We start from the raw sequence: 7,161 nt of genomic DNA, 5'->3' as shown, positions 1-7,161 counted from the left end.
TAACATTTTGAAGTAATTTTTTCAACAAAGCATCAATTATGAGAAATTGTTTGTTTTTATATATATTTATAAAAAGTCCGGTCTTTTTTAAAACCGGTTTTATTCCGGTTTTTTAGTTGGTTTATCCGGACTAATTCGATTTTTGATTAAAAAGATATAAAACCGATAGTTTTTGATATTTAAAACTGATATATCAGTTTTAAGTCTCTATTTAAGTCTGATATATCAGTTTATCTTTTTTAGGGGTTACAGGCATTTTTAGTCTCCAACTTATATTTTCATGTTAAATAAAAAAGGAAATAACAAGTATTTTATTATAAATAAAAGTAAAATAAATACTCCAGTAGTTCCATTCCCCTCAAATGCAGAATAGAGGTTCTGATGCTAAAATAGGTTTTTAACAATATGTGGCTATGAAAATAGCCGTTTATTAAAAGTTGCTTATCAACTACAGCTGCATGGTTTAATGATGCTTCCTTGATTTCTTTTCTTAATATGAACCATTACTCTTTATCTTCCTAAAATTATTTAACAACACACATTAAAATTTTAAAAAGGTTTTGTTATTGTAAAAAATAGTATAGTTTAAGATATAAACTATTTATTATAGAAATTATCTATCATCAAATTCTAATTCTAATAATTATACATTCAAGAAAAAACTTTATTCACTGTAATAAATAGATACAATTGAAATATAATTAAAATTTTTACTCTAAACGTATCTCAGCAATCCTTATGTGGAGCAACATTTAATATTTACAACAAGCCTTCAAGAATTGCACTATGCATCACTAAATAGAAATAGGACTTTAGACACATCTTTGAGGAAAACAAAAATATGGCAAAATTAAGTCAATTTGAGGCCAATTGATGCAACTTTTCCTCAAACATGAAAGTTTGGGATTCTTATGTTTCAACTTTTCTAACAATTAGTATTTTTTTTTTTTTTTTTTTGCAAGCATAAAAAAAACATACTGTTTGATTATGTAAAAAGATCTCAGAAATATCAGATTGGCTACCACCAGCACCTAAAATGTATCATTAATAAAATTAAACGATAACATTAAATATTTAAATTTAAAGATATACATAGCTTTCTCCAATATTAACCTTAAGAACAGTTACCAGCTTAATCTTCTTGCAGTATAGCTTTTATACCTCTTGCATTTTGTTCTTCTTGCAGCATAGGTACGTGTCAGATGTCATAAATAGATAATTAGCTGTATCCCTAGTATTTTCAGCAAAAGAAGTTAAACGTGCATGACCTACTCACGCAGTTTTGTTGGCTTTGTTCCTGGCTTCAATGGCACTCTCAGACAAAGAACCTATTGGATAATTAAAATATTTAATAAAAGAAACACCATGAACTACCATTCTATGCACAGACTGTGACATTGGAATGGCTTTTAAAAACTGATCATTAGAAATGAGACCAAACAGAGGTTCAGATTTCTGCTTGAAAATTTTCACATCCGGTCTTGCGGTTGTACTATTTATATCAATTAGCAGGTCCCTAAATAGTTTCATCATAGTGGTATTCTTCCAGTCACAGATGGATTATTAAAGAATTTTCGTGCAACATTGCCAGTGTTGGATGTACCACTTCCCTTCCTGACAAAAGATACCCTTATTTTTAATTGTATTTTGAATAAGTGCTGGAATTTTTTTTTGTTTTCAATAAATTCTTGGCTGTTTTTTGCTGGAATTTTTCTTCCTTGTTTCACTGCTGGAAGTTTGCAAGCAGTATTGAAAACCCACTCCATGCTGCATATCCACAAATGAAGACTGCAAATTCCAAGTTTCAATATATTCTTGTCTACATCTTTATCTTTATTCCAAATGGTTTCCAAATTAAACTCCTTAGGACTTGCTTGACATACATGACAGCACTGAGATGCTATATTTTTTTTAAGCATTTTTGATACCACAGCATTAAGTGTTTTACCATCATTCATTGTGGTATAAATAGTTGACAAACATGAATTTATAACAAAAGTATTGTCATGAAGTGTAAACTTAATATTCTCTAAAGACAAAATTTCATTTTTTAAATGTTCAAACTTCTCTTGAATAAAACTAGTAGTCTCTTTGGCAAAACAAAACATAAGATGACGAGTTGCATCTGGACTATTTGGATTACAATTTTTCCATAGTATCTTTTTTCCACTTCGAATCTCCAACAGTATAAACACTATACTATACACAGTGGAATCATCCACACCTCTCTTCATAGTTGCTGCATTCTGAAATTCAGATTGGTCACTCTGACCATCACCACCCACTTTGCAAATAACATATATGTTATCATGTTCCTCCTGTGCTAAAAATTTAATAAAATTATCATCATCCTCCAAAAGATACTCAAACACTCTAGAAACTGAATGTTTGATCATATTGAATAGACTACATTTTACTTCAGTTTCTGAATATTTCACCTGCTCTGGATATGTCAATTTTTTGTATTCTTTTAACTTGGTTAAACCTGGAGGAACAAGATGATGATTTTGTGTAACAATTTTTTTAAATTCAGCCCATGTTCTGTCTGTTAGTCTCAAATTGAAAAAAGTATGCAATGATAAATTTGGACCATATAAATTAGAGCTGGGTGCAGTAGAGGGATTAGATGCAAACCTTTTTACAGCATGTTGAAGTTCTTCCAGTTCTTTTCCCTGAAGATTATCAGTTCTTTTACATTTCATCCTACTCGTAAGTTCTAAAAAAGATTTTCTAGGTTTTGGTGCTTCAGGTGTTCCCATTGTTACAGTATTTCTCCTAAAACATGTAGAGAATGTGTGTACAACTTTTAACTTTATATATATACATAAATACACACATACGTAACTGTTTAACTTCAGTCTAAGACCTTCAAGTATTGGCCCTCCTTCATTTTTTGTTCACCCTCCTTCATTTTTTGTTCAAAAACTTAAAAAGTTTAAATATGAAAAATCACTAAAAAATATGCACAAAATCCTATTTCCGCTTAGCGATGCATAGTGCGCTATTAGAATGTCGTTGGAGATGAAATGTACTTGTTCTGTTTTTAAAAATTTTTTCATTTATCAAATATGGACTTCATAATATCTTGCATACTGTTAAGTTTGAAAGATCGAAAAAAAGAGAAGGAACAAAGTAATTAAATTGAAATCATGAAACAGTCATCACTTTGATCCGACAATTTCAATAGATTTTTAATTTTAGGCACATGGATTTATAACCGATTCCGACTGATTTGCTCAACTCAATCAAAATTTTTTAAAATTAAATAATACAATAAGTGCAAGCTCAGTAATAATTTGATTAACAGATTGTGACGTAGTGAATCTGATAAAACACACAATGGATATATATATATATATATATATTAGGGTGGGTCGAATTTTTTTATCTTTCCTGTACATGAATAAAAAGTTGTCTTGGCATCAGTACAGTATGAAAATAATATTTAAAGATTTTTTATGAAACGTTTAGGGGTCCCAACTTTTGATTAAAGCCTTACCTTATTTGATGTATTTTAACCATTTCCTTGGTACAGTCTAAATACGTACCAACTATAAATCATGGACTAAAATGCGTTGGCAAATGGTTTAGCACCTAACTACAAGTGCTAAAAAAGAAATGGAATAAATTTTATAACGTTATTTACATGTGACGTCACCAACATTAGCAACAAACCATGTGCTGGATTTTTTAGAAACAAGCAAAATATCTAATATATTATTTTGTAATTTTATTTTCTTCTTTGCAATAATAGATCTATAGTAAAATTCAAGTAGGCTAATATAGATGTATACTACAGTAGGCTATAGTTTAGACTGTAGAAAGATCACTTCGTTTAACATGTAGGCCTATTTATGAGAGGGCTAAACATATTATAGTCTGTATAAATATTGGAATATTTATTGACTAAATTCTTATGAAAAATTGTTTTAACAGCTTTTATTTATTGTAACCATAACTTGTTGTAGTTTTTTTTATTATTTTAGACAAATATATTAAATATCCATATTTATGTGTACACGAAGTGCAACTAAACATCCATTGTTTGGACAGTTAGTTGATCTTCCTGAAAATCAAATCCCATCATATGAAGACGTTATTAAGGCGTTCTATTATAATCAGAAAACAGTATTAGAAATTAGCTTGCAAGAAAGATATTCAATTTTAGCAGACAGAGTGAAATGTATTTATTCAAAAGCAAGTATTCCTACAATAGAAGTGAATAGCACAATCATTAGGGTTAGAAGACTTATGGATAAAGTACATACACTTGAAAAATATTCAGATGCAAAAAGAACATCAGACACGTTCACTGAAAAGTTGAATTCTTTTCAGCAGTTATTTGACATTTGTACCTGCAAATGCTTTGATTCGGGCATTAGAGATAGGAACTTATGCACGTGCCCACTGCCAAATAAAATTCCATTGATAGAGTGGGATTTCTGGGTTGACCAGAAAACTGTTAGAAATATGATAATTGGTGGAGTAGACAAAGAAACGACAGCAACACTGGAAAAGAGACAAAAACGCAAGTTTATGAAATTAGTGTGTGATGAAGCACAGTCAAAAGAGGTTGAATATGAAACTGAGAAAGATATTGATGAGGATGAGCGTAACACATCTGAAAGTAATTATACATCAGAGGAAGAGACAGTATCAGTGCAGAACAGAAACAAGTACAAGGAATTATGTAAAGCAGTTGATCGATGCAAAATTAGCAACAGAGATACATGTCTTATTGTTAATGCTGTTTTAAAAGACCTCAGTATGTTGTCTTCAGCAACAATTCTTGATCCTTCAAAGCTACGTCGACAAAGGAATTTCTTGAGAGATACTCTGGTTGAAGAACATATGCAGAGCAATAAGGAATTTTGCTGTATAGGCTTTGATGGAAAACAAGACGCTACATTAGTTGAGAGTTTTGGTTGTAGAAGAAGTAAAAAAGAAGAACACTATAGTATTGTCTCGTATCCAGGAAACATATACATCGATCATGTAGTTCCTGAAAGTAGTAAAGCTGCTGATATAACAAAGGAGTTAATGTCAGTTATTATAGAGACAAACTCCGTAGAAAGCATTCAAGGTGTTGTGTGTGATGGCACAAATAATAATACAGGTAAAAGCAACGGAATCATAAGAAAATTGGAGGAGAACTTAGGTAGACCATTACAGTGGTTGGTATGCCTTCTACACTGTAACGAGCTGCCATTTAGAAGGTTTTTGGCAGGCGTGGATTTTGCTCGAACTACAGGACCTTCCACATCGACAGGTACAATTAGCTCAGCTCTAGAATATGATCCGAATGAATTGCCTGTCGTTAATTATTTGCCCATTACTGGTAAGGTGACTGATTGTGATGAAGCTGTCAAGAAGGATCTTAGCACAGACCAACTGTACTTTTTGAAAGCATGTCTAGCAGTACAGCGTGGACGTCAGGCTTCTACAGACATTGATTTCCTCGAGAAGAGTTTACCTGGAAATATAAGTCATGCTCGGTGGTTGACGAAAGCGAACAGGATTTTGCGTCTCTACATGTCTAGAGAGGTGGCATCTGAACCTCTCAGAAGAGTAACGCATTTCATTTTGAACTTTTACGGACCCTCTTGGTTCAAAATCAAATCAAATTCTTCTTGCCAAAATGGTGCTAACAACTTCTTTTACTTAGTTCAGTTGTTTCAGGAACTTGATGCATTAGATCAGGCTTTGGTTCGTCCTGTTCTCGAAAATAACTGCTACTTTGCACATGCTGAAAACATTCTGTTAGCTGCAGTTAGTGATAGTGATATGGAAGTCCGTCGTTTTTCAGTAGAACAAATAATAAGAGCAAGAGAGAAGCAGACTAATAGTAACATACCGGTTCGCGTCTTTGATAAGAAGGATATAACATTAAATTTGGCTGCGACATCGTTCATTAACATGATTGACTGGGACCAGAGTAATGTTACATCTCCTCCAATGCTATCACACCTTTTAAATGATCAACTTACTTACACACATCCAATACTACTGCCCGATGTTCCATGTCATTCACAGGCAGTAGAGAGAACAATTAAAGACGTTAGCGCTGCGAGCTGTAAAGTTTATGGGAGAAAGTCCCGTCATGGCATGGTGTTACAGAGTAAGAAATCCAGATTAGAGATACCAAAAATAGACAGCAAGAAAGATTTTATTAACAGTTAGGTTAAACAACTTTGTATTGTTGCTGTTTAACATTGATTCGTTACAGTTTACATTATTTTTAATTTGTAATACATTGCAATACATTACACTAACATTAGGTATTTATGTAGTCTTTCTAGTCAGAGTTGGGACCTGTAGACACTGTCCATAAAATAAAAAGTGAGGTTTTTTCAAACGAGTACATCAAAAAGCAACTTTTTAGACATGTACAGGATCTCCAACTTAATATTTTTTACATTTCGACCCACCTTAATATATATATATATATATATATATATATATATATATTTATATATATACAAATATATACAAATATATACAAATATATACAAATATATACAAATATATACAAATATATACAAATATATACAAATATATACAAATATATACAAATATATACAAATATATACAAATATATACAAATATATACAAATATATACAAATATATACAAATATATACAAATATATACAAATATATACAAATATATACAAATATATACAAATATATACAAATATATACAAGTATATACAAATATATACAAATATATACAAATATACATATATATATACAAATACAAACATGGGTCATTTTACATTTTCTGTCAATCTGACAATTAAGTTCATCAATAAGTTTTTATTCATTGATGAATGCTATTTGCAGGAGAAAAATTGAATAAAAATTTAAAATTTTTGCTATTTAGTTCACCATTTCAGGTTGTTGATGAATCACCAAAACATTTAACTATTCTGATGATAATCAGAGAATCAGTGATTAACATCAGATCATCTATTCTAAACTGCAAACAGCTCTTAGACCAGTAGCACATGATTACAATTTTCCTGGTGTGTTCCTTCACAAGATGGAATTAAGTTTATATAAGATCAAATGGAGATAGAGTATCTCTGGTAAAAAAAACAAAATTTTGTAAAATAAGAACTCGTTCCAGTTCCTCGTTTCTCGCTCAAAAAAGGAACTCGCTC

General features: G+C 31.0%; 1 pseudogene across 1 annotated transcript; it reads right to left on the bottom strand.

The window, feature by feature from the left end:
* Window positions 1-481: 481 nt before the first annotated feature.
* LOC149889777 (uncharacterized) lies at window positions 482-3,027 on the bottom strand (annotated as a pseudogene). The gene is made up of 3 exons (XR_016452068.1): window positions 1,162-3,027; window positions 979-1,031; window positions 482-794 (listed from the first exon to the last, which is right to left on the bottom strand). The product of XR_016452068.1 is annotated as an uncharacterized LOC149889777 (transcript).
* Between the last annotated feature and the right edge of the window lie 4,134 nt (window positions 3,028-7,161).

Source organism: Hydra viridissima, unplaced genomic scaffold, assembly GCF_058129835.1.
Source record: "Hydra viridissima isolate aposymbiotic clone 2 unplaced genomic scaffold, HvirCarnegie_v1 scaffold_4, whole genome shotgun sequence".
Taxonomy (NCBI): domain Eukaryota; kingdom Metazoa; phylum Cnidaria; class Hydrozoa; order Anthoathecata; family Hydridae; genus Hydra; species Hydra viridissima.
The sequence above is the reverse complement of the archived record's forward strand: the minus strand, read 5'-3'. Positions and strand labels throughout refer to the sequence as shown.